The following is a 27,716-nucleotide window of genomic DNA, read 5'->3' as shown; positions in this document are numbered from 1 at the left end:
GAGAAGACTCCCATCGGAGTGTCTACTATGTGTGGGTTTCTGTATGTGATTCTATCCAATCCTCACTAGTAAGATGGGGTTGGTTGCCCCATTTCACAGACGAGGAAACTGTAGCTTGGAGAGGTGATGTGACCTGCTCGAGGAGGTGAGAGGGACCCCAAGGAAACTCAGTTCCTTCCTTCCAGGTCCAAGAGAGTTCCCCCCCCACACACCTAAAACTCCCTGAGGCTGTTAGGGGAGGTCATTGTTACATCCTCTCCCAGTGCTGTGGGCTTCCACCCTTCAAGGCTGCCTAACGGGTCCCAGGCTGATGAATCATAGATGACCATAGCACCTCGGCGCCCTCTAGTGGTGGCAGGAAAGAGCGTCTAAGGCAGTGGTTCTCAACCTTCCTAATGCCGCGACCCTCTAATACAGTTCTTCATGTTGTGGTGACCCCCAACCATAAAATTATTTTCGTGGCTACTTCATCACTGTAATGTTGCTACTGTTATGAATCGTCATGCAAACATCTGATATGCAGGATGTATTTTCATTGTTACAAATTGAACATAATTAAAGCATAGTGATTAATCACAAAAACAATATGTCATTATATATGCGTTTTCCGATGAGCTTAGGCAACCCCTGTGAAAAGGTCGTTCGACCCCCCAAAGGGGTCGCGACCCACAGGTTGAGAACCGCTGGTAAGGGGAAAGGGGGAAGGAAGGGAGGGAGCGGGGAGAATGAGCAGGAAAGAGATGGGGAGAAAAAGCTAGAGCTGAGGAAGGGGTTGGGCAGGCGCAGGAAGAGACAGGCAAGGCATTTTGCCCCTGGCTCCAGAGTCCCTCCTTTAACCCCTCCTCTGCCAGCTGCCTCTGGGTTTCTGTCCTCCAGCTCAGCCTACATCCTGGGGACCTCAGAGGGACACCCCTGCACAGGCTGAAAGGAAGGAAAGCCATCTCTCCCTCAGGACTGGGACAGCCCATCCCTCTCCTGCTGACCTCTCCCGCCAAAGGCCTCGCCTAGCATTCCTCTCCTTCCCTCTACCGTTCCCCCACAGAGAGAGTGGGGCTCCGCCCATGGCCCCCCAACATCACAGGGACCTATGAGCCCTGGGTCTGCCCGGCCCCCCCATTCACTCCCTCCCCTCTCCCATCCTACTTCCCCGCCCAGCCACCCCAAAACCCCAGCAGCTGTGGTTGCCATGGTAAGAGCGCGCACACGCACACACACACACACACACACACACACACACACACCGCTTGCACATAAATAAACTGCAACCTGGGGACCTGGCGCCACCGGAAGAGGCCGAATGTGCACTGTGCAGCGCCAGCTCATTTCCCGCTCCTCTCACTTCGGGATAATTAGTGCAAATTAAATTTCACACCCCTTCTCCAGCAGCGAGAGCTCCCTGGGAATGGATGCCCACGATTCCCGGGGGAACGTACCCCACGGTCTCTTTGCAATGTGCAAACGTGAGAGAACATTTCTCAGCTGCGAGTCCTCCGCGAGTCCCCGAAGTGGCTGACGCCCAGGCTCAGACACACTTACCGGGCGGGCGCTGTGGGTGCAGAAGGGGAAGAAGTGGGGGGCGGAGTTCAATCCCAGCTCTGACACCCTTCACCCAGGCTTTCCTCGTCTGTGAAACCAAAAGGATGGACCATGGAAAGGAAACCCTCGAAGCAGCAGAGCCTCGAAAACACGCATGCATGTCCACACCCTCATGCCTGTGCTCAGACCTGCTTCCTCCTGGGACCTGGGTGGTCGCACAGGCCCCAGGCTTAAGGTGACACAGGCCCCAGGCTTAAGGTGACACAGGCCCCAGGCTCAAGGTCACACAGGCCCCAGGCTTAAGGTCACACAGGCCCCAGGCTCAAGGTCACATAGGCCCCAGGCTTAAGGTCACACCGGCCCCAGGCTCAAGGTCACACAGGCCCCAGGCTTAAGGTCACATAGGCCCCAGGCTTAAGGTCACACAGGCCCCAGGCTAAGAGGGCAGCGCTTGCTTTGAGGCTCTGTCTGCCATCTAAGTTTTTAACCAGAGGCCCACATTTCATTTCGCACTGGATCCTGGGAATTCTGTAGCTGGTCCTCCCTGCACTCGCTTATTTATACATAGTAAGCATCTGAATAAGCAAACTGCTAAACACACCTCCACACCAATAATAATAATAGCGAACCAGATGCTGCCTTCAGTGCATTCTGTAACTTCACCCCGTTTAACCCTCGCAGCAACCTTGGGAGGCCGGTTCAGACAGAGCTTCTAGAACTGTGATGTGCTCAGACCTGGGGACCGTTCTGAGTCGGCAGCTCTGGCAGGGCCTGTGAGTCTACATGTCTAACAAGCTCCCAGGGGAGGCACCCAAGGGGAGGAGGGGAGCCCCTGGCAGGGCCCCAGGGAGTCTCCTGGTGGGAGTGTCCCTCACGGAGGACAGGACAGTGGCCCAGCCTCCCTTCCCAGAGGCAGGATCCAGCCACCCTTCTCCAGCCCTCAACTGTGGATCTAAGGCTAAGCTTTCCCCAGGCTGGTCTAACTGGGCTTGACATTTTCTACCGACAGCACACTTTCCTGTTTATTACATCATGTCAAGTAGAGCTTTCGCTCGTTTTTATTGATTTGAGAGAGAGAGGAAAGGAGAGGGAGAGAGAAAAACATTGATGTGAGAGAGAAACATCCATCAGTCGCCTCCGTATGCATCCTCACTGGGGCTCGAACCCACAGCCTGGGTTTGTGCCCTGACTGGGACTCGAATCTGCCACCTTTGGCGACACTCCAACCGACTGAGCCATCCGGCCAGGGCTAGAGCTTTCACTTCTAAGCTTCCAAGTTTATTTACTTATAAAATGTTTGCTTTACCAAGAAGGATACCGTGTGCACGTTAATAAAGCCATGTACTCCCAGCCAACGAAATAACCGCCTCTGGTTGAATGGGAGTGAGACCCCATTAGACTCCCTGCCGGATCATTTTCGCTGGCCCTGCCACTGAACTTCAGGCCCTGTCATATTCCCAACTGCTGATGCTTCTTCTTCTAATCTTTCCGAAAAGCAGTGACTCATAAACAAGAACAGATTTCTCTTGCTTGCAGAAAAGGTAAATTGCTGGCAGAAATAAATTTGCAGATGCTAGAAATTCACAGAAAGGAACTCGTTGGTGGAGAGGGTTTGATATCCTGCCCTGTCCCTCACACACACCCCCAGCCTTTTCCTCCTCCTGTCTGTACCCTTTCCCTTCCCTGCTAAGCCAAGCTGGGTGCTATTGGGGCTTGCTGGGCTCGATGCTGGGGTGCTAGACATGGGGAGGAGGTGGGCTCCACCCTTGAGAATGACTCCCTTGTTTACCTCCTGGTTCGTCCCAGTTCCTGGGCCTGGGATTGGGCCAGGGGCCCCTGAGGTGGAGAACTCCGGCATCCCGGCTCCACACAGTACACTGACCTCAATTTATGTGGGTTACTCCCAGCCTGTGGACCTGCCGCCTGGTGAGCAGAGGCCTGTGGGGCCTGCCCAGGGCCTGTGGGAGGTGGTTCCTCGCTCAGGCAGACTGTGCTGCCCAAGTCAGCAAGTGAGGAGGACTTGGGGGCGGGTCTAGAAACCTCTCTCTCTGACACAGAATCCATGGCAGAGGGCAAGAGTGGTGCCATTTCCTGTGTTCTCACCATGACAGGCCTCCACATGCATCCCCCTGAGCTCTCACCATGCCAGGCCTCCACATACAACTCCCTGAGTTCTCACCATGTCAGGCCTCCACATACAACTCCCTAAGTTCTCACCATGCCAGGCCTCCACATACATCTCCCTGAGTTCTCACCATGCCAGGCCTCCACATGCATCTCCCTGAGTTCTCACCATGCCAGGCCTCCACATGCATCCCCCTGAGCTCTCACCATACCAGGCCTCCACATACATCTCCCTGAGCTCTCACCATGCCAGGCCTCCACATACATACATCTCCCTGTGTTCTCACCATGCCAGGCCTCCACATACATACATCTCCCTGTGTTCTCACCATGCCAGGCCTCCACATACATACATCTCCCTGAGTTCTCACCATGCCAGGCCTCCACAAGCATCTCCCTGAGCTCTCACCATGCCAGGACCCCGCATACACCTTCCCCAATCCTCACAACCACCCCAGTGAGTTATTGCACCCATTTTACAGATCAGGAAGCTGAGACACGGGAGACAAAGTCACTCACGCACCCTCTGGTGACAGATCAGCAATTCAAACAGACCCTGCAACTGGTCTCATTTACATTTTCCTTCAGACCTTCCTTCCCTTTCTCCCTCTCTCTCCTCTTCTCCCAGTCCTCCTCCATGCCACCCCATCCTCCCCCTCACTTCATTCTTCTACTGGAATCCTTACTCTCTCCTCCTCCCTACTGCTCTTTTCACTCTAAGCACAGAGCATCCAAGAGAGAACATTTTTCCAAAGAAAACAAATGTAGTGGAGCCAGAAGTGGGGGTAGGAGAAGCTCTGAGCCCGGTAGGAACAACTCAGCTCCCAACAGCAGCAAAGGCCTCAGAGATGGCGGCCAGATGAGGCTTAGACCCTCCCCCTCTGCCATCAACACCCAAGGCCAAGTTAGATTTGCAGTCCCCCACCTGCACCTCCAGACTACCTTAACAACTGAATTTTAAATTGTTTAACAGCCCTACACTTCCCTCCCATGCCTAAAGCTCTTAATTTCAATTAAAGTTCATTTCAACATCCTCCCAAACCCACTGCCCTTCCAGAAGAAGTTAGTCATTTACACTCTAGTGTGAATAAGTTCCTGACACACACACACACACACACACACACACACACACACACACACCCTGAGAGAGGATGTTACTAGCAGAGGTTAGCCCCAGAGAGAACCATGGGCTCTCTCAATGTCCCTTCTTCTCCGGCAGCCGGAGGGACTCCATGCCACATCATCTCTGAGAGACTCCAGGGCTAAGAGCTGCCAGATGTGGCCAATGGCTGCCCCAGAACAGGTCGGGTGCCTCCTCTCACTAATTCCTAGCATGACAAAGGCCTGACTGAGGTCCCTATAGACAGCAGATGGCAAGCCAACTTCTGCGTTGCCATAGCAGCCCCGGAAGGGGGGAGAGGAGACTGCGCTGTGTCTTATGCCTAGATTACACGAGGGCACACGGATGGATAGATGCAAGTTGCAGATGTTATTATTCCCTCCCCCAACCTCATCAGGTGGCTGCAGAAGTCCCTGGAGGTGGCCTGGAACGGTGGGGTAGGATGGGACCCAGGACCTGAATGCCAGCAGACCTGGGCTCCAGGCCGCCCAGCTCCTCTGGCTGGATCAAAGCCAGATGTAAGGTCAGGTGCAACCAAGGGGCTTCCTTCCGGGAGGCCACACCCTCCTGCTTGAAGGTTCATGGACCCCTATGTATAGGGCCCTCAAAGACAGTAGGAGTCCCTGAGGCAAAAGATCTGGGGGCCAAAGATCAAAGGGCAGAGTGACCAAAAGCGGCCAGAAGCGATGCAGGTGCCGAGGTCTCTCATTGGCACCAGTGTCCGGTTCAGGACTCACCCCGAAGCGATCCATCTGCCTCCTGCTCCCTATAGACATCCCAGTTCCTGGGGCTGCCTGAGCTCGGGGAGCAGGCACCCCAGAAGCAGGATCTGAGGCGAGCTAGCAGGACTGGGCAGGACATGCACACAGCGCTGAGCCTGGCAGCCCTTCCCCCTCCACTCCCAGAGCCAACCCTGATTCTCTGAGGACTGACCACCATGTGCACTCACAACGTGTGTGGTAAGTGGTGTGAATGCAACATGCACACATATAATGGGCACGCATACAACATGCACACATGCAATGTGCACACACTCAGAGTTCACATGCAGTACATACATGCAGTGTATACAGTAGGTGCTCAGGGTGTGAGCACATCATGCACCTGCTCCAAAGACTCCCTTATCCTCCTGTGCCTGCACACACGCTGTGTACAACTTGTGTGCACACAACTCATGCATGGGAGACCCACACCTTGGGCAGAAGAAGGTCCAGCAAGAACTTATGTGAACACACCCGCACACCTACTTCCAGTGGGCACACAGAATGAACACGGCATGCATGTGATTAACACGTGCGTGCACACACACACAGTACCCTCGACCCCGTAGGGCCAGCCTGTGGAAGGGACACAAAGAGGCAGGGAACCCCTTGCCTCCTCCCTGGAAACAAGCTAAGACGTGGAGGGTCATCTGCAGAGGCAGGCTGGGGCCTGGGGAACTCCCTACTCAGTATCTGTGCTGCCCCCGCTACAGACAGTGAGGTCAGGGATCCATTCCCGAGAGGCCCCGGGAGACAGTGTCTGGGCCACCGCCAGGCCAGCAGCCCTGGAATCACCAGGGACAGAGATGGGTTGGAGGACAGCCCCAGGAGGCTCCCTGAGCCAGGCTGAGGCCTGGCACGGGGCAGGCTCCACCCACAGGAGTCCAGGTGGTGGGGGAAGGAGCTGAGAGAAAGGCCCAAGTTGAGGGTCAGGAGGCCTGGGTTCTAGGCCTGGCTTTACCTCTACCTAAGTGGACATACTGGGCAGAGCCCGGCCCCTCCTGAGCCTCAGTTTCCCCATGGACACCCAGGGAACGAACCTTGTCCTCTATGTTCTCACTGAGGCTTGTGTCACATGGGTCATGAGCCACCTAAACACCTGACCTGACAAGGTGGTTGGCCCTCCAGGAGCGGCACTGGGTGGGCTCGTGGGAAATCAATGAGAGCCTCGCCACCGGGAGGGTCCTGTGCTGGATGGGGCGCGGGGTCTAGCTTGAGCCGCCAAGCCCAGAACCACGGGCATCCCACCAGCATGGAAGGAGCGCCAGGCTAGAGCCAGGGTGTGCAGGTTCCAGCCGCTGCCTGTGTGTGGCCTCGGGCAGGTCCCGCTCTGGGCCTTCGGTTCCCCACCTTCGTAACCCATTGAGGCTGAACTGGAACTGCTCTCCAAGGGACACCCAGTTCTGAGATTGATTCCACGTCACCAGAAGCAGCTGGCGGGTGGAGGGGGGCAAAAGGAAAGGGAAGATCTGCCAGGCAGGACCCTCCCCAAACAGATCTCCCAAGCACCCTCTGGGTCAGCCCCTGGGTCAAGCTCTTTACACACAGAAGCCCATGTATGAAGAAGATGCGACTAGAATCCACCATTTACAGATCAGCACATGGCAGCCTAGAAGGGAGCCAAGGTCACCCCCCCCTCCCCCCGTAAATGGCAGAACCAGGATTCCAGCTCCGACTTACCTGACCTCAGACCACACCTGGGCATGGTGTTCCTAAGTGCTTCCCGTGGATTAACTCACTTCATCTACGTAACAGTCTCAGAGGCGGCATCCACGATTCTCTCTGTTAAGTAACGTGCCCGAAGTCACACAGCTAGAAAGAGGAAAAGCTGGGTCTGAAGCAAGGCAGTTTTTATCCAGAAGGTAAGCCTTCCGCCATTCCACTAACCCCACCCTGCCTGGCCCCGGGGACCGAAACAGACCCCGCAGAGGTCAGAGGATCACAGCCACACTCTTGTCCACGGGCCACGTGCATCAGTTATCTACTGACTCAGCAATGCTGCCTAACAACCACAAAACCTCAATGACATGCCATAATACCCATTTATTTTCTCTCACCAGCCTGCAGGCTCTGGACCAGGCTCCCCATTTATCTTGTTCTGTATCTGCTGACACCTGGCAGGTGGGCTGAGGGCTGACAAGTCTAGGACGGCCTCACTCTCACCTGTTTGACACTTACCTGGCTGTCGGTGGGGATGACGGAAGTGACTAGGCCACATGTCTCTTAAGGGTCACAGTGATAGAGGAAATGTGAGTCTCTAGAGAGGAAGGAAGGGAAAAAAGGAGGAGAGGAGAAAGAGAAAGAGAGAGAGGGAGCTGCAGCCCTCTTGAGGCCTAAACTTGGAACCGCACGTGGCCAACTCCTTCACTTTGCATCAGTCAAAGCAAATCACCAGGACAGCCGGGCTCAGGGCTGCAGAAACAGGCTCCGCCTAGTGAAGGGAGAAGCTGCAAAGTCATTTTGTAAATGGCGCGATTACAGAGAAAAGGGAAGAACGGGTACATTTTTGCAACCCACCAACCACACCGTGTGTCTCTTTTCCACTTTTACTTTTACATAATCCTTTCATTCTATTAGAGTCATCGAAAATCAGAGCTGGGGCAGGGGGCTTAGGAATCAGCTCGTCTCCAATCACCCATTCCATAGATGGGGAGCCTGAGGCCCAGAGAGGGACAGGAACGTGCGGGGGGGGGCAGGAGGGGCGAGCCTCTTTCCTTTGACTCAGGGATCAGTGCAGACTGGCAGCCTGCCCTTGCCTCTTAGCTGCCGGTGCCCTCACTGCCGTGGCACTGAGCTGGCACTTGGCAATTAGCGCCCAGGGAGGATGGATCGCTCAGCCTTCACCCTCCCACTCTCCAGACTGAACACTTCGTATTTATGAGTCACAAAGCCCAGGCACTTGTGTCATTATCCTCCACGTACAAAGTGCTTTCGCCCATTATTCAATCCCCCTGTCACCCGGATGGGAGGGCAACAGCAGTCATAACCATCACCCTAGCATTTGCTGAGCACACTCTAAGGGGCACGCATTGTTCCAGGCGCTCATTCACGGCTCACCCCAACCCAGTGCAGGAGGTATGGTTGTTATCCCGAAGTACAGAGCGGGAGAGCGTGGCTCAGAGAGGTGAAGCGCCTTACCCAAGGCCACTTAGCCAGTAAGTATCAGAGCAGGGACACAAACCCAGGTCGGTCCGTCTAGCTCCCACCTACGCGCTATGCCAAGTCAGTGAGGTCTGGATCCAGCCCCGAGGGGGCCTGAGGGGAGGGGTGCAGACCCCTGGACATTGACAAGCCTGTAGAGGGGCCTTGGATCTTTAGTTTTATCTCCCCAGAGTTCTGGCCTGATGTGAGGCTGGGGGGAGGGGGGTCCTCACCTCCTGAAAAAGGAGCTGGGCATGAGTCCCACCAGCAATCAGAGTAGTGGGCGTAGGGGGTGGAGAGAGAGAGAGAGAGAGAGAGAGAGAGAGAGAGAGAGAGAGAGAGAGAGAGAAAGAGAGAGAGAGAGAGAATAACAGCATAAGAGCATGGCGTTCAGCTGGCCAGGTTCATATCCTGCTTTGGTCACCCGATAGCTGTGATTTGGGAAATAAATTTTATTTCTGTGCACTCCAGTGTTCCAATCTACAAAATGGGGGTGCTAATAGTAGTCTTCACCTCCTGGGTTTGTTGTGAAGAGTAAAGGAGTTGACATATATAAGGCAATTACTGGCACATAGTAACTGCTCAGGGAACATTGGCCATTATTACACTGTATGGCCCCTTTTGGCTTCTGGAACGCCAGAGAGCAGACTTCACCAGCTGCTAACAAGCCAGCTCTGAGAGGCACCCTGCACGGCTTGAATTGCCCACCAGAGGAATGAGAGGGTCGCCGTCCAGGGGTCTGCACCCCTCCCCTCAGGCCCCCTCGGGGCTGGGTCCAGACTCTTCAAGACTCAAAGCCATGGAAAGAATACGGTGCCCTGCTCCCCCACACTGTGTTAAGTCCAAACAAAAATAACACTAAAACATAAAATGAGCACAAAGAAGTTAACAAGTTCTGTCTCCAATATCATTTGAGTTTATTTCAGTGCCTCTGCCTTGCTGGCATCTTAATCATGTGCTTGGTCTGAGTTGGCTTGTTCGGCCACTGGCTCCCAGTGGCCCGGGGAACCCATGGACCCCAGGCCAGGAGTAGGGGGTCCTCAGAAAGTGATAAGCAGATCCTTGGCCAAGAGCACCCCACCCTTCAAGGGAATGCAAGAAGAAAACCCCCACCCAGGGCGCTAAAAAAAACCTCCGACTGACAATTTGGCAGCTGCGGTTGCCAGGGAGATGATGAGGGATCCGGGTGGCGCTGGCGGCGCTGCCTCCCGCTTGGCAGAGTCCCTGCCTCCGCCCCAGGGGGGCTTCTCCTGGTGTCATCGTGGGGACGAGGGGCCAGGCCAGGAAACAAGAGCCCCGAAGATCACTTTCCCCCATTGTCACCCTTGTCCTCAGAGCAGAGGGTGCGGACCAGACAATGGGCTGATGGACAATAGGGAGCAGCAGATGGTGTTCCCTCTTCCCCTGCCCCACCAGCTGGTGCCAGCCAGCTTGCCAGGCCTGCTGGTGAGGTCGGGGTAAGGGCACAGGCTCAGCTGGCTACAGATCCCAGCCTTGCACCTGCCCACTTTGAGTTTTTGGAAAGAGGTTTGAACTGGGAATTGAGACCCTTGGGTGATGGAAAATGAGAGGAAGAATAAATAACTAGCACTCGCTGTGTCAAAAATAAATCTGCTCTTCGTGTAAAAACCAAACTCCTGCAAGGCCAGCACGACCAAGCCTGCAGTCAGTTCTCTGGTGTCTCCATAGCAGATCTCGTCCCATTTCTGTGCCTGAAACGCAGTCAGACCTTTGCAAACTCTGTACCTTTGCATGTGCTGTTCCCACTCCCCAGAGCACCACCGCCTCCACCTCCCCATCATTCAGGTTCCACCTTAAATATCGTCTCTTTGAACAAACTCTCTGATAACCTGGTCCTACGTAGATGCGAATTTGGCTCCTTCAAATAGCACTTGTCACAATTTATAACTGTTGATTTTGTTTCCATATTTACATCTCCCAGACTGCCTGTAAGCTCCATGAGAGAACATAGAGACTGTTTATCTAATTCTCCACTATATCCCCTGCACCAAGAACAGTGCCTAGCACATAATAGGTGCTAAATGAATGTTCTTTGAATTTATCAGCCTCCAGGCACTTAATCCTCCTAATCTATCCCATGGGGTTGTTTTTGTTCCCATTCTACAGAAGGAAGAATGGAGGCTCAGAGAGGTTAGTAGTTGACTAAGCCAAGGCTAGAATCTGCGGCTCATCCAACTTCCAAATCCCTGCTCCTACTCACTCCCACTCCACTCCACTGGCCCCTCCCAGCTCTCCCAGCACCAAATCCCTCTGGGGTGAATATAGGTCACTTCCCTTCTGGAAACAACTCAAATGTCCATCAACTGGCGAATGGACAAAATGCGGTAGCTCTGTAGAACGGAATACTCTTTGGCAATGCAAAGGAATGAACTACTGACACTAGCAATAACACAGATGGGTCCCGAAATAACTGTGCTGAGCGGAGGAAGCCAGACACAAAAGACATGTACCATGTGATGCCATCTGTGTGAAATCCTACAGAGAGCAGAACTGCAGTCACAGAAAACAGATCAGGGGTTACCTGGGCACGAGGGTGATGAAAACATTCCATATCAGGACTGTGGTCATGGTGACACAACTGTATGCCTTTGTCATCCTCTCAAGAAAGCTGGAAGTGGGGGGAGAGGGGGGGAGGGAGACGGTCCTCTCTAGAAAGCTTGGTTGTTTGTATTCTTTGAAGGAATTGGATTGGAACCAACCAAGGAACACCCAGTCATTCCCTGGCATCTCCTCATGTGGAGACACTAGCCAAGGCATCAGTGAATCTTCTCCAAAGACCACAACTCATGCGTGTATGTCTATGTGTGTAGATGTGTGTCTGTGTGCATATCTGTGTGTAGATGTGTGTGTGCATATCTGTGTGTCTTTGTGTGTCTCTAGATCTGTGAGTATCTGAATGTGTGTGCCTATGTCTATTTGTGCACCTGTGTATATCTGTATGCCTGTCTGAGTACATATCTGTTCTTTATGGGCATGTGTGAGTGAGTATGTCTATGTATGAGTTCTCGCGTGTACCTGTGTGTTTATATAAGTAGGTAACCATCTAATGACTTATGGAAGTGCAAATGCTCCATGTCTGACCGGGCTCCAGTCCTGTCTGCACACTCACGGGCTGTGGGATTCCTCGCCAAGTTGCCCAATTCCTTCAGTCTCCTTCCCGCCCCTGTGAAAGGGGAGAGTGACAATCTAATCAGCTAAGTTGTGAGGGTTGCCTGAATGGTGTCGTATGTGCATCATTCCAGACACAAGCTGAGTGTGCGGTATGCTAGGTTGTTATATGATGGGGGCCTTGCTCTCCTACACCTTTCTGATACCACTTGCATCTATCCTCTCAACAGCTCTTTATTGAATCCCCACTGTGTGCCAGGTACTCCAGCTTCACGCACTAACTGCCCTTTCTCGAAGGTTACAGACAAGGACTTCATTCAATGTTTATTGTGTCCCTTTCTAGCTGGGTGACCCCAGGCAGGTCACTACCCTAAGTCCCCATTCCTAATCTGTAAACAGGACATGGATATAGTCCTGCCTGCCTTGTCTGGGCACTGGAAGGATGCCCAGAAACAATAGGATATGAAAGGTCTTTTCACAAACACTGCACAAGTAGTAGTTATCACTAATATGAGGAGTTGCCCCTCCATTTAGGGTACAAAGCCATGCAACCCGGAGGAAAATTCAGGTGATAGATGATCAACTCGGGGATACTTACAAGTGCCTACCTGGACCACATCACCCATCTCGTGGGAATTTGGTATGACGATCTCACTCTAGCAGGCTCTTCCTGACTCCATGCCCACCCTGGCCAGGGGACTCTGCTTTCTCTGGGCCTCTATGTTTTTCCTTCCTTGAGAGATTCTTTTTTTGGGTTGCTTGGCTTTCTCCCAGCTCTCAGAGCTTTTCATTAGCCTCTGGCCAACTTATACTCCAGAGAGTGTCCATGGCTCTAACACCTGCATGCAGCTCTCCAAATCCACATCTGCCAACAGCTGTCCCCCCACCTGTCACCCTCAGGGGTAACCAACAACACACCCGCCCCAGGAACTCTTCAAGGAACTGGGTTGCCCATGCTTACCTTCGAAGATATTTTAGGTTTACCAGTTGCCCTGGTCTGGAATACCTCCTACCCCTTCCATAGGAGACACACACAAGTCCAGCAAAGCAGAAGCAGTTCAGGATATTTCCCAGCTGTGCCTCTAATAATTGAGCACCTGGCAAGTTGCTTCACCTCTATTCCTTTATCGGTAAAATGGAGAGAATAATAGTACCTACCTCCTGGAGTTTTCGTGAAAATTCAATTAGTGTGTGCAAAGTGCTTAGAATGGTGCCTGGCGCATAGTCTGTGCTCAATGAATGTTAGTTTATTACTCCATCCTCCAAGATTCAAGTCAAGAAGCTCCCCCTGGCTGCCGATTTCTCCCTCTGAGCTATTGCCGACACTTGTGTAGGTATTGACTTTTTCCTAACTTCATCCATTTTGCAAACATTCACCAAGTTCCCACAGAGGTAAATTAAACAGGGTGCTGGCCCCGGGGAGCTCCAGCTCAATGGAGAGGACAGGAAACAGATTATCAAAATCCCAGGTAAAGATGCAGGATGGAGAGAGCAAGGGGGACGGCTAGAGAAGCCCAGGGGTCCGCGGGGTTTGGTCAAGATGGCTTCCAAGAAGGAGAGCTAACTGAACAGAGTCTTAAAGGGTGAAAAAGTGTTAGTTGGGTCAAGGAAGGGAATAGGGGCTCCTCAGACAGAGAGGAATAAGAAAAGGCCTGACCCCTTTGAGGAACCTCTGGTAATGCAGGGTGAGCAGAGCAGAAAGGGGTGTGGTGAGGGGCTAGAGATGGGCTGGGAGGTAAACAGAGGCCAGATCGCAAAAGGCATTCAATGCCCTATTGGAAAGCTAGCACTTCTAGCGCAACCTGGTACCCTGGATCGGAGCCTGGAAAAGCAAAGGGACAATGCTGGAAACACTGATGGAATCTGTCATTTTGTTAATAGTGTTGAACTAATGCTAATTTCCTGATTTTTAACAAACATACCATGGCGATGTGACACGTTAACATTAGGGGAAGTGAGGTAAAGGATAGATGGGAACTCTCTGTAATATCTTTACAACTCTTCTGTGAACCTAAAATTATTTCCAAAAAAAAATTTTAATATACTAGTAAGGTTAGGACTTTATCTTGAGAGTAAAGGGAAAGCCACGGAAGGGTTTATAGCCATGAATAACCTGGTCCAATTTGTGCTACAAAGATTTCCCTGGCTAAAGTGAGAGATTGGAATGGGTAAGACTGGACCCAGAGAGAGAATCTCCCAAAATCCAATAAGCTGTTGGGATGCAGAGAAGGGAGCAGATTTGAGAGCTCATCAGAGGGTTGAATTCAAGGAATTTGCTTTTTCTTTTCTTTTTTTTAATATAGATATTTATTTATTATTTCAAAGAGGAAGGGAAAGGGAGAGAGAGACAGAAACATCAATGATGAGAGACAGCTTTGCACAGTGGCAGCATCATAGCCAATGAGGTTTATCAGAGGCGTGATTATTGTTAATTGAAGAAAAAAATGATGAGAGAGAATCATTAAGTGGCTGTTTCCTGCATGCCCCCAACTGGGGAATTGAGCCCACAACCCAGGCATGTGCCCTGACTGGGACTTGAACCATAACCTCCTAGTTTATAGGTCAACACTCAACCACTGAGCCACACCAGCTGGGCAGGAATTTGCTTTTGATTGGACAAGGAAATAAAGGGGAGGGCTGAACCAAAGAAGATACTTGAGTTGCTGGATTGAGCAATGTGCTTGCCAAGATTCTTTGATTGCAAGTGACAGAAATACAATCAAATTATGAAGGAAAAGGGTAAATGTTACCCAACGACTCACCCCTGTCCTGAAAACAAACTGAAGGAAGTGAAGTGGTGGAGCTGACTTGAGGAGTGACTGGAACCTGGGCCGCAGGCACCTTGAGGATACCCTCTTCCTGAATGTCTTGGTGTCATTCTCGATCCAACAGCAAAGAGCTCGGGGGACTCGTATCTTTAAAGCCTGTAACCATTAGGAAAAGACATTTTTCCCATCAGCTCTAGTTAGAAAAATCCCAGGGAAGAGCTATGATTGGTCAGGCTTGATCAGGTGTCCCTCTCTGCACCTGGCCCTATGGCCTGAGGCCTAGGAAACAATAATTGGCCTAATTTGGATGTTTTCCACTCCCCTTCCCTCTGGCCAGGAGGTAAAATGCTGATAGGGTAGTCCAGCTGTGGGCAAACTACGGCCCGCGGGCCGGATCCGGCCGTTTGAAATGAATAAAACTAAAAAAAAAAAAGACTGTACCCTTTTATGTAATGATGTTTACTTTGAATTTATATTAGTTCACACAAACACTCCATCCATGCTTTTGTTCCGGCCCTCCGGTCCAGTTTAAGAACCCATTGTGGCCCTCGAGTCAAAAAGTTTGCCCACCCCTGGGCTAGTCCCATTAGAACTAGACTGGAAGAGGAACAATTACACCAAGAAAATAAGTGCTGTTACCTGAAGAAATGTGGAAGAAACAGGCAAAGGGATAGATGGCAGTGTCATTTCCAAGGACAGAGAAGGACAAGGGAAAAGCAGGTGGAAGAGGTGGAGCACAAAGGAAATGGGTTTGGTTCTGGACTTGGGAGATGCCAGGTGCCTGGAAGGCCTCAGGTGGCGAAGCCCCACAAGCTCAGGAGGGGTTTTCTCTGTGAACTCCATTTGGCTTCCTGTGAACTTGAACAGTCAAGCTTCCTTTCTCCAAAGCCCCACGGGCTTCTGGGGCCTACTGCTTTTAGCCCTGATTGGCCCTCACAGACCCTTCTAGTCACACTGACTTATCACAGCCCACACACAGCACAGCAGCACAAGATGGATAGACGGATAGTTGGATAGCTGCATGAACAGATGATTGTAGAAATGGGTGGATAGATTAATGGATCATGGATGGTTGGATGGGTGTTTGGTTGTTGGATGGATGGGTAGGTGGTTGAATGGATAGGTGGATGGGTGGATCGATGGATCAATGGATAATGGATGATGGATAGTTACATAAATAGATAATGGTAGAGATGGATGGATCATGGATGGTTGGATGGATATTTGGTTGTTGGATGGATGGATACAATACTGAGATGTGTGATACATCTTCCCAGTGCACACTGAACTGACAATTCAGTGGAAAACAATGACACAGAAATGGATTATTGCAGCAGAGAGAGGCATAGAATCTAGCTGGGGGGGATGCAGTGGGTAGGGTCAAGCAGGAGTTGGTTAGCCTGTCAGAAGAGGAGAGATAATGAAGGTAGTTTCAGCCCTCAAGGAACTCACAATCTAATTAAATAACTAGCCACTTCAGATTATTTCTGAAACTGAATCATGTATGAATAAATCTATAAACAGAACACTTAGGTAAACAAGGGGTTCTTTAAAAGGCAGTGAGCTCAGACATATAATAAGTCCTGATTCAAAACATCATTTTCTCCTTGGAACCACCTCAGAGTTAATTCCCCAAATTTGCCAGAACACACGCATTTCTTTGTCCCTGCTGCTCACCCTCACCTCCTCCCTGGGCCGCCTGTGCTACCGTGATAGGAAAATAAATACACGAAGCCGTCTCCACTGTGCACGCCCGCAGCTGCGTTACAAGGTGAACCGGGCCCAATCATCTCCCAAGAACAGGCAATCAGAAGCGGACCAAATGCCCGCAAGCTCGTGTGGTGCTGGCCTTCCCATTAGTGGTTGAGGTTTCAGTCTTAAACAGGAAACAATTCGTGGCATGAAATCTGAAAAATTCCCAACCAGGAGTAATTGCATGAGCCCCGGACTCGGCCTTGGCCCTGGTTCTGCCACTGGTCATTGCACCACGTGCAGGAGGGGGTCTCCAGGATCCCCCGAGACGATTTCTAAGCTCTCAATTCTGATCTTCAGCAACAGACATATTTTTTATTTGCAGTTTAAAAATGAAGGGATTTCAAGAATTTTCAAAGATCGAATGGCCTGAGGCAAAGTCCCTTCTGATCTCTGAGCCTCTATTCACCATCTGACATGGGAAGGCGATCGGCCATCCAGCCTCACAGCGGTGCTGAGGGGGCTCAGATGTGCCCACGTCCATGAAGTGCTGACAGACTGTAAAGCTCTACACCAGTGAGTGAGGGATGGTCCTCTGGACATTCAGAGGGTGTGGGCCCTCCATGTGAATGTGAGCTGTGCCTCTGAAGGGCCCTTAGAGGTCTGCTGACCATCTCTGGCTGGGGAACCAAGGCCCAGAGCAGTGCAGGGACCCCTCCTGAGTCTGTGGGACTGGAACTAGGTCTCCTCGCAACCAGGACGCTGCCCAGACTGCTCGTCACAGGTCCTGGCCTGGCCAGAGCCTCCATCCTCCAGGGTCTCCGATTTGGCTCAGTTTCAGGAAGAATCTGAAGTGGCTTCAGATTCCAAATCTCTTCTGCCTGCAGTTCCCCCAGCAGCACCAACCACACGTGAGGTGGCGCACAGGCAAAGACACCCACCGGTGGCAGTAACAGTGGTTGACAGGGCAGCTGGAGAGTGGGTGGCTGAGGGAGGTGCTGTTTTCCTCTGCTCGGTGCTGGCACACAGGGAGGCTCACAAAGATTGCTGCTGCTGCTACTATCGCGGCTGCAGGCCAGCTGGGTTGGGGTGGGGCGGGGGGTGGGGGGGGAGGTCCTTAGGGAAAATGGCAATGGTCCAGAGCCATCCTCAGCCCAATCTCCGGGCAGAAAAGGGTGCTAATAATGGCTTCCTGCCCTTTGCTGACTACCTGGGATGGGCCAGGCTCCAGAGGGTGGTTACAAGCTGGCTTGTGGAGTCAGGTGCCATGTGTTCAAGTCCAAGTTCTGCCATTTACTACCCTGTGTGACTGCAAGCAGAGAGCTCATCTCTTTACTCCAGTGTGTAAAGATGGTTTCACCGTGGTGTCTCCCTCAGGGCTGTTGGGAGGATAACATGAGATAGTGTGGGCAAAGGGCTGTCCGGGCAGACTGCTGATAAACAGCATCTCCGATGAAGATGTGGATGCAGGAGGTTCATGCGGGGGGCGGGGAGGGAGGGCTCTTGGGAAGGCACCTGCGGGAGGTGTAGGAAGCAGGATTGGGCAGAAGGAGACGCTGGCCTGCCCTGAAGCTGCCACAAGCTGGAGCTCTGGGGCAGGCTCACCCTTCAAGTTCTCCCACCCTGAGGCCAGGGGGTGCACCTCAGAAGGGCTGTGACCTTGACTTGGGCTAAGGGCAATCCAAGGAGGCTCTCAGCACTCCTGGAAACTGGAGGGTGAGCTGCCTCAGTGCTGAAGGGGGGCCTCGGCCGCACGCTGCACCATCCACACTGAGAGCCTGTGAGGCCAGGGACCAGGTCTTGTTCGCTGAACCTAGCACATCATGAATGAATGTGGTGACTCATGAATGAATGAATGAGTGAATGAGAGATTAAATGAATGAAGTGATGGAAAAAGAAGAGTCGCTTGGTGTGATTTACCCCAGTCCTCTAGAAATGACCCCCCAAAAAAGGAGAGAGCCCTTACCTCAAAGTCTTAATACTCCAATCTTGCCATGACCCCTCCCCCTGGCCCATATCACTCCCCAATAGGACATAGAGCAGCGGTTCTCAACCTGTGGGTCGCGACCCCTTTGGCAGTCGAACGACCCTTTCACAGGGGTCACCTAAGACCATCCTGCATATCAGATATTTACGTAACGATTCATAACAGTAGCAACATTACCGTTATGAAGTAGCCACGAAAATAATTTTATGGTTGGGTCACAACATGAGGAACCGTATTTAAAGGGCCAGAAGGTTGAGAACCACTGAAGAGGGAACCTCCCCCAAACCAATTCAGTGAGAACCAAATTGGCCCCCAGACATGTGGAATTTGTCTAAAATCATAGAAATTAGTCTTTAAAGGCTTGTCAACGCCAAATGAGGAAACTGAGACCCAGAGAGGGGACATGAGCTACCCAAGATCACACAGCAAACTAGCAGCCTAGCCTGACGCTGCCCCAGTCAGCCAGCCCTCCCCAGACTCCAGCAAACCCAACCAGCTCTTGTTCACAGCTGTGCTAGCCCAGCAACCCTGCTGTCCCCTCTCCCTGGGGGTAGTGAGTGGAGAAGACATCTCTTCTCCCCGTCCCTACTGTCAACAGGACAACTGGAAGTTCTCTGGAGCCTGCAGATCCCTCGGCCTCCCCTCTACCCCCTCCCTTCTCCTCCCTGGGTCCTCTTGCCTCACCTTGCCTCTCTGGCCACCAAACTCTGCAGAGGCTGTAAGCCAGCGAGCGTGGGAGGTTGACACCAGGGAGGCTGCAGGTTGGAAATAAATTCTAATCAAACACAGAATCATTCCATCTTCTCCCTCTGCTCGGAGGAGAGCGCTTGGGCCGGGTATTACTCATATGTTCGGAGAGAAATCTTCTGAGGCTTCTCAGAGCCAGAGGGGAACTTGCAGGGTTGGGAGGATAAAGATCTTTTCTTTTTTCCCCCAGGCTGGTTCTTGCTTTGATTACCTTCTTTCTCTGCCTCTCATTAGGGCAGGACTTGGAGAAGATAGATTTCACTTGGCCTTTCTCTCCCCATCTTAAAGGCACAGGATGTTGGAGGGATGGGGGTGGGGCCAGCCCTGTAGGCTACCAAAGGCGACAGGAGGGGACACGGGGGATGGGTCGTCGTAGCCACTGAGGACAGGGGCCACTAGCAAGGAAGCCACGAAAGAAAGGATGTCCTTTCCAGAAGCAAGGACCCAAGGAGTCCCGGATAATAACTGTGTTATTCTTGAGGACTTTAATGCCTCTCTATCATTCATCACAAGCCCACCTCAGTCCTAAATCTGTCCACAAAAGGGATCCAGAATCCAAACCCCTCTCTCTTCTCACAGCTAGCACCCCCCCCCCTTTCTGGTCGCCATCATCTCTTCGGACCACTGTAGGAGCCCCACCAACTGCAAGTGGGCCCCCCACTCCGTCTTCTCCCCCACCCCAACATTCCCTCATCCAAGCAGCTTTTAAAAGCTTAAATCATGCCCCATCCCTGCCCTGCTGAGAACAGAATCTAATCCAACCATGGCCGGCGAGGCTCTCTCCTTGTTCTGGCTCCTATGCCCTCATCTCCAGGCCCCAGCCACCCTGCCCTTCTTCCTGACCCCGGAGGATGCCGACCTCTTCCCCGGGAATTGCTGCAAATGCCCCTTCCTCCCAGGAGCTTTCCCCACCCACCTGAGCTAAAGCAACACCCACCCCTGTCACTCAACCGCATGGTCCCACTTCCTCTCTGGAGAACTTTGCACTGTGTCAGTGCAACTAACACAATGCAGTTCCAATGACCTCTCCCCAAATTCCCTGGAGTTTGGGGGTGGGGGGCGTGAGGAGTAAGAGACATCCTGTGTGAGATCTGGAAGGTAAGAGTGGAGCAGCAGCAGCTACGAGTGTTTATTATGGGTCAGGGCTGGGCAAACCCTTGTCTCAGCGCCACCTCCCCTTCCCCGTTGATGAGGGATGGCACCTGGACCTGCAGCTCCTCCAGCTCCACCTGATCTCCCTTCAACTTCCGCGAGTCGTGGGCCAAGTGTGTGTGCAGGTTGATGGTGAAGGGTGCCAGCTTGTCCAACGGGCCACTCACAGCACTGAGGTTGGAGGTGGGGAGAGACAGGTGCGGGTTCCAGGGCCCTTGCTCTCGCCCACATCCAGCTTTCCCTCCTGACCACCTGGCCGACTTGCAGCAACTCAGGCCTAGCCCCAGATGCAGCAGCCTACACAGACGGCCCACGAGTTCCCACACGTGAATGAAGTCTTATTCTGTACCATTCCTCTCGGTGCTCTGCTCTGATGAAGCCTGATGGAAGGTAGTTCAGTTATAACTTGCTTGTTGACATCCTCACCGCACCCGATGGGGAGATCTTTGAAGGCAAGGATCCTGTCCACCTTCTCACAGCTGGATCCCCAGCACACGGAACGCAATCTGGCATGTAGCAGGTGCTCAGGCGTTACTGAGGGACGCAATAGCTCCCATTATCTGGAAGGACTTGGCGAATAAGAAGACACTATTCACATGAAAAGATGACTGGCCCACAATCTCCTTGTGTGCGTCTAGGACATGCACAGCACCAAGGAGACCTGTCTCTTCTGCCTCAAACTGCATCCTAACCAAAGTGGTGCCTCACCCCCAGAATATTCCTCCCTCTCACTGCCCACCTCCTCCAAAGGATGGCCAAGGCTTCCCATCTCCCCATCCCACCCCTTCTAACTCCCAACTCCCTATGTTCTGGTGCTCGCCTCAGGGTCACAGAGGTGGCCATACCCAAGGTCACCAATGCCCCGATGACCACCAGGCCCTGGATCTCCTCAAACTACTAACCACCACCCTCTCTTCAAGCTCTCATCCCATCTGGTTCTGCTCCTGTTTCTCAGAACATGCCTCCTCTGACTTTCAATCTTTCAATGGACTGTTCCCAGGGTTCTCTCCTCCATCCCTGAGCTCCTAACCCCCAAGCCCAGGCAATAACACCCACCATGATCACGTGACCCATTTCCTTCAAGATCATAGTCTCAGACCTTTATCTCCCAGTTGCAACAACTCTTCTGATTCCCCCGTTTCCAATGGTCTACAACCGCTGTGACATTTTGACACAATATTTTTGGGCTCAGAAGCATCAAAATGGCTGTGTTCAATTGTAAATTTATGCTTTTTATTATCAAGTGCCATTCCCAACCCACACCTCTGACCCTAGACCCATTGAGTATTGTAAACAGACCCTTGGGAAGGGAAGGGAAGGGCAGGGCAGGGAAGGGAAGGGAAGGGAAGGGAAGGGAAGGGAAGGGAAGGGAAGGGGAGGGCCTCAAACCACTCATCAGATGCATCCAAGCTCAGCACCAGTCATCCTTTACACCCCAACTCACATGCAGGGCTCAGCACATGATAGGACATAATAAACATGTATTGAATGAATGCAAGAAAGGATTAGTGCCATGGGAGGGGAGATAAGTGCTGATTCAATACCAAGGATGGGGGGTTGAAGTACTTAGTGGGAGGCCAGAGCACTCCTCCAGGCAAAGAACACAGAGATCCAGGGGTGAATGAGATGAATCCACAAGGGAGAAAAGTAAGGGAGGGCACCCAGCAGTGGTGACTGAGATCCTGGGAGACATTGGCGTGGGTGAAATCTTCATCTCCAGCTTGTAAGACTTGTACAATGAGACTCAGGGGAGGGCAATCATATACTAACCAATCTTAGGTCACCCAGTGGTGACATGACATCTCCCTGGGCACCATGTCACAGCCAGCTCAGAACTGCCACCCCAGGGGTCCCAGCCCATTCCAATTGCTCCCTGGGCATCTCTAGTCACCTGGGCCTCTGCTTCTGCAGGGGGAACATCTGTGGAGAACTTAAAGCTCCTGGAATAACTGCATTGACATGGTGCTTGACAGTTTGCAATGACCCTTTGCACATCATCCAGGTAGGTATCACAGATAACAGATAAGGAAACTGAGGCTCAGAGATGTCACATGACTTACCTAAGAGCTAGCAAGAGGTTTTGGTGAGATTTGAACCCAGGCCTGTCTGACTGGGACCTTACTATCCCCACTCAAATAAGATGTCTTTCGAAGAATCTAGACCCAACTGAAATTCACAGAAGAAGGCACACATGAGATGTTTGATAATGCAGTCAATGCACATATTCGGTGTTCAAAATACAGGATAATGGCACCAACCCGTGCTGAGTAATACGCAGTCATTATTGAGAGAGGTCGTTTCCCAGTGCCCAGTAGACGCACCTACTAGATATGGATGGCGATGACAAATGTTACCAGGGAGGGTATCACAGGGGCATGTTAACACATAGTTGGATTATCAACCCAATTAGTTGTCACCTAGCAAGAAGCAGGGCTCTGGGGGCAGGTACATTTGACAGGTAGTGGATGGAGATGAGGGTGTCGGGGAGAGTGGAGAACTGGGCCAGGGAAGGCAGCAGAGTAGAGAATACAGGCCAGGGGTGGGAGGATGAGGGTGCCAGGGACGAGAAGCCATGCCAGGGACCAGGCCACGGTTTACAGGCCAGCTTTTCAATGACTCCGTTTGACAAAGGCCCCACCATTGGTCAAAGGGATCCCAGTCGTCGTGGTGATGGCGAGAATGGTACCCAATGTGCAGCCTCCTCCAGTTGCATTAGATCCCTCTTCCCTGTACCCACAGAACCCTGAACTTGCCTCAGTGTCTGGTCATCTGTCTGCCCCCCAGATCACAAAATGATTTAAAACGAGGCAGTCTGATCCTCGGGTCTAATGGATGGATGGATGGATGGATGGATGGATGGATGGATGGATGGATGGATGATGGATGGATGGATGGATGGATGGATGGATGGATGGGGAAATAGGAGGATGAGGAGGTGAGGGGAGGTCAGATGTTGCAATGATGATTATTGTGGTCATATAAACCCATATCCCAAGAAGGTTTAGGAGAAACATTAAAGTCTAGCATAGACCCCAGGTCAGGGGCCACCATCCCAAAAGCCCAGTTCATGCATTATCAGTAGAAGGGCATCCACCGGCCTTTACTGCATTGAACTTGACGAGGAGTAATTACTGAGCACCTACTGTGTGCCCAGCACAGTCGTTTGCTGACCAGCTGGCCGGCTGGCTGGCTTCCTCTGGCCGGCTGCCGGCCTGGCCCGCCGACTGACAGAATCCATATCAGCTTACACAGCAGCTGGGCTTCCTTCCCTGTAAATGCCCTTGTCTCCCTGGATGGAGGGAGGGTGTGATGATGACAGGGGTGGTCAGAATGATTTAGTCTCAACTGTGATGCGCCCAGCCTGGGGAATGCTCGCTGTCATCAGGTGGTGACAGCTTATGGCTGGGGCTATTTAAACAGCTCGGCTATATGTTTCCACGGGCATCATATAAAATGGTAAACAAGCAGCTGAGAGGCGAAAGGGACAGTCTGATCTGTTTGGGGAAAGATTACTTGGGAGCTGCTGACCCGGGGAAAAGAAAAATATTGACATGGGTGTGTCCTCAGGGTGTCCCCAGGGTTAATGACAGGGCTGACTCCCTCTGGTCACCCTCTTGAATCCAAGAGAAAAGTGTTCCTGAGTGTGTCCCCCACTATTGTGGCCTACAGGAAATAATTTATCCTCCCATCATGATAAAAGTAATACATCTCCACTGTAAAATATTTAGAGAATTCCGGGAAGTAGAAAAAAATAAAAAGCATCCATTAATCCTCATCCCAAAGAAAACACCATTGACTTTCTCTTCCATCGTTTTATTTTACATTTTTTTTATTTCATATATATATATTTGTAAAAGCCAAGATGATGATAATAATTGATAATAACTAAATCTTAACACATATATATGCTAGGCATTGTTCTAAGTGCCTTACATGTATTAATTCATTTAAGCCTCCCAGCAGCTCTACGAGGTAGGACTATTATTATGCCTGTTTTACAGATGAGAAAACTGAGGTGCAGAGAGGTTAGCTCGCCTAAGTTCACAGCCACTGAGGAACAGATCCAGGTTCAAACCATTCCACAGCACTGTTCTCCTATCATAGGTCCAACTTACATTCTCTTTTACGCCTTGAGCTATGACCTATGCACTTTCCCATGTCAATGCACAAACTGCAGACACAACATTTTGAATGGTTGCTAAATGCTCTGAGGGGTGCACTACAGTTTACTTAGGCACTCCCCTATTTGGGATATTGTTTTCCCTAATTTTCTGCGTTCTATGCCATCACCAGACAGTGGTGAGCAAAGCTTCACAGAAGAAAGCCACTGCCTCCCACTGTTTCCTTCCTGGGAATAAGTTTACCCCGACCCACCCCTCTGCGGCAACACAAAGTGACCCAGCTCCTCAATACGACTTGAAAGCAATGGCTCCTAGCGCCCAACTCTCCACATTGCCCTCCTCCCCCACCCCACCCCACCACAAGACAGAAAACCCGGAACCAGAACTCTCAGGAGACTCCCACCCTGAACCAAATATATCCACGCCTGCCTCCGGCAAGACAGTGGGAGCACAGCACCTGTCCCCTGGCCACCTGGGCAACACAGCTAATCTCTCCCAGCCTCGTTTTCTTCCTTGCAAAACGGAAGCACCGATGCAAACCCTGCCTACCCCCAGTAGAAAGTTCTCCGTTAGGATCCGATGACATAACTGTCATAAAAAGGCTTTTGAAACTGGAAAAGAGCTCTCCATATGCAAGAGATTGTTATGATTATATTAATTCAAGGGCATTCCCTGAGGCCTGCTGCCTGCCAGGCATTTGTGTGAAGCCCTGAGGACATGGAGACCAGCCAGAGAGGCCCAGTGCTGTCCCAGAAGCCGACACAGTCAGTTGGAGGAGGGCAGATCAGCAGTGACACACAGTGGGATGGCTGCTTGGACAGAAGGAAGCATCAGGGCTGCAGGAGCCTAAGTGAGGCAGCTAATTCAGGTGGAGGAGACTCGGGGAAGGCTTCCTGGAGGAGGTGACATGTCAGCTGAAACCTGGAGGAAGAGTAGGATTTGGCCGGATGGGGAGGGTTGAAAGGCTGAGAGAATAGCATATGCAAAAGCGGAGAGGCTTACAAAGAAGAACATCCTGGAAGGAAAGCATGGCCAGGGCCTAGCAGGTTTACAGAGAATTGGAAAGAGAGGAGGCCTGCAGTGTAGACCACACCTCCATCAGCTCTGTCATTGCCACTGATCCAGTAACTATGTAGGGAAGGGGGCGGGGGGGGGGAGGGGGGGGAGGAGTGCTGCACAATTCACTCCTGGGAAGGTGACTTCACCAGCACACTTGTAGATGATGGAGCAGCATCCCCCACTTTACAGCCTGAAGGCACACAGCATTGTGGGAAGGAACCCACAGTGATGGGTGGGTGGGCCATGCTCCATAGAGCAGTATAGTCTTTAGAGGCCTCCTCCCGAGCCTCTGCCCACCTTGACCCCCCTTCCTCGAATTTGGCTCCATTGCACCCCAGTAGGGCTACCCCAAAGCTCACATTTATGGATCTCCAAGAAGCTCAGGGAAAGAACCTACTAGGCACTGGGTATTCTATCATTGTTATCACCTTTAAATCCTCCCAACAATCTTCTGAGGCCTGGGCTCATGGTCCCATTTCACAGATGAGGGCCAGGAAAGTGAAGTAATTATTGGGCCCCAGGTCACCGGTGGAATGCGTGTTTAGGGTTCAGGTTCATGTAGGCATCAGAGAGGCTGAGCTTGAAGCCTCTGGACTGGTGATCTTGGACAATTAGCACTTCTTTCACCCTCCATTTCACACGCATCTGTGGGTGCAATGGTGCTGCTCCCTCGGCTGCGGGGAGGCCTGGCTGAGACATGAGCCTGAAGCACGGAGCATGGAGACTACACAGCAGCTCAGTGGTCATCAAACACGAGCCGGGCTCTCCCCACACACCCTGCCAGTACCCACTGCCCGAGGCCGGGACTGAGGTTGGATTGAATGTGAACTCTCACTGCACTCAAGTCCCAGGCACGGGCTTGTGCTGCCTGAGCGCTGGGTTTGGTCAGAGTCCAAGATGACCGTCCTCTCCAGCTCCGCAGGGACTCCAGGGAGACCCACAGCCCCGTTGCCCTCTGCGCATCTCAGAAATGCCCCCCATGAGGTCCCTTTCTGCTAGTGATGGGCCCAGAGAGACCACCGGGGCTTCCAGAGGCCCCGGCCGAAAAGCAAGGGATTGAAAGTCCTGCTGTGTCTCCAAGCGAGATCCCCAACTTTCCTGCGCCCCCGTTTCTTCACAGTGGCAGGAGCTTCATTGGCCCATGAAGTCCACAGGGGGTGGGGGTGATCTATTTCCTCCTCAACAAATACAGGGCAGGGCAAAGGCAGGTTTACAGTTGTTCACCCGGAAAATAACACAATAAATAATAATACAAGAATAAACTCTGTTTTGTGTACTCAGGATTGTAAACCTACTTTTGCCCCACCCTGTATTTAGACACTGTGCTAGATGCTGGAGAGAGAGCGGAAAACAAGACATTGCCCTGCGAAGCTTCCATCCTCTGGTGCCTCTGTTTCCCCATTTATTAAATGGCAATTATCATAGTCCCATCAGAAGGCTGTAAGAATTAAATTAATGAAAATATGTAAAGCGCTTAGAACGGGGGCTGGCACTTAAGAAGTGGCCCCACAGCCCTAGCAGGTTTGGCTCAGGGGATAGAGCATCGGCCTGCGAACTGAAGGGTCCCAGGTTCAATTCCGGTCAAGGGCACATGCCTGGGTTGTGGGCTCAATCCCCAGTAGGGGACTTGCAGGAGGCAGCTGATCCGTGATTCTCTCTCATCATGGATGATTCTATCTCTCTCTCCCTTCCTCTCTGAAAGCAATAAAAATATATTTAGAAGAAGAAAAAGAAGAAGGAGAAGAAGAAGAAGAAGAAGAAGAAGAAGAAGAAGAAGAAGAAGAAGAAGAAGAAGAAGAAGAAGAAGAAGAAGAAGAAGGAGAAGAAGAAGGAGGAGGAGAAGGAGAAGGAGAAGGAGAAGGAGAAGAAGGAGAAGGAGAAGGAGAAGGAGAAGGAGAAGGAGAAGGAGAAGGAGAAGGAGAAGGAGAAGGAGAAGGAGAAGGAGAAGGAGAAGGAGAAGGAGAAGAAGAAGAAGAAGAAGAAGAAGAAGAAGAAGAAGAGGAGGAGGAGGAGGAGGAGGAGGAGGAGGAGGAGGAGGAGGAGGAGGAGGAGGAGGAGGAGGAAGAAGAAGAAGAAGAAGAAGCCCCACAAATCTCTATTGTTCTGAGCAGTCGCATTGCCCTTCTCCGGGTTATAAGGATTAGGTGAGGTCAGACAGGTAAAGCACCGGGTGTGCCTGGCCCTCAGCAAGCATGGAAAGAATGACAGCTGTCTCCTCTAAGGTTAGTCAACATAACCACCCCGTTTTAGGGAGCAGGGAATTGAGGCTGAGAAGTTAAGTGACCTCCCCAAGTCTCACCCTGGCTAGTGGGGAAGGCTCTTGAGGCCACTCTTAACCGGGATTTCTCAGCCTCGGCACACGTGGGGCTGGACCATTCT

At 51.9% G+C, this 27,716-nt stretch overlaps 1 pseudogene; it reads left to right on the top strand.

The window, feature by feature from the left end:
- The first annotated feature begins 14,182 nt into the window (after positions 1-14,182).
- On the top strand, positions 14,183-14,257 carry LOC132231995 (U4 spliceosomal RNA; annotated as a pseudogene).
- Positions 14,258-27,716: the final 13,459 nt, after the last annotated feature.

Source organism: Myotis daubentonii, chromosome 3 (genome assembly GCF_963259705.1).
Source record: "Myotis daubentonii chromosome 3, mMyoDau2.1, whole genome shotgun sequence".
In the NCBI taxonomy this organism is placed as follows: Eukaryota; Metazoa; Chordata; class Mammalia; order Chiroptera; family Vespertilionidae; genus Myotis; species Myotis daubentonii.
This window is presented reverse-complemented; position numbering and strand designations above follow the sequence as displayed.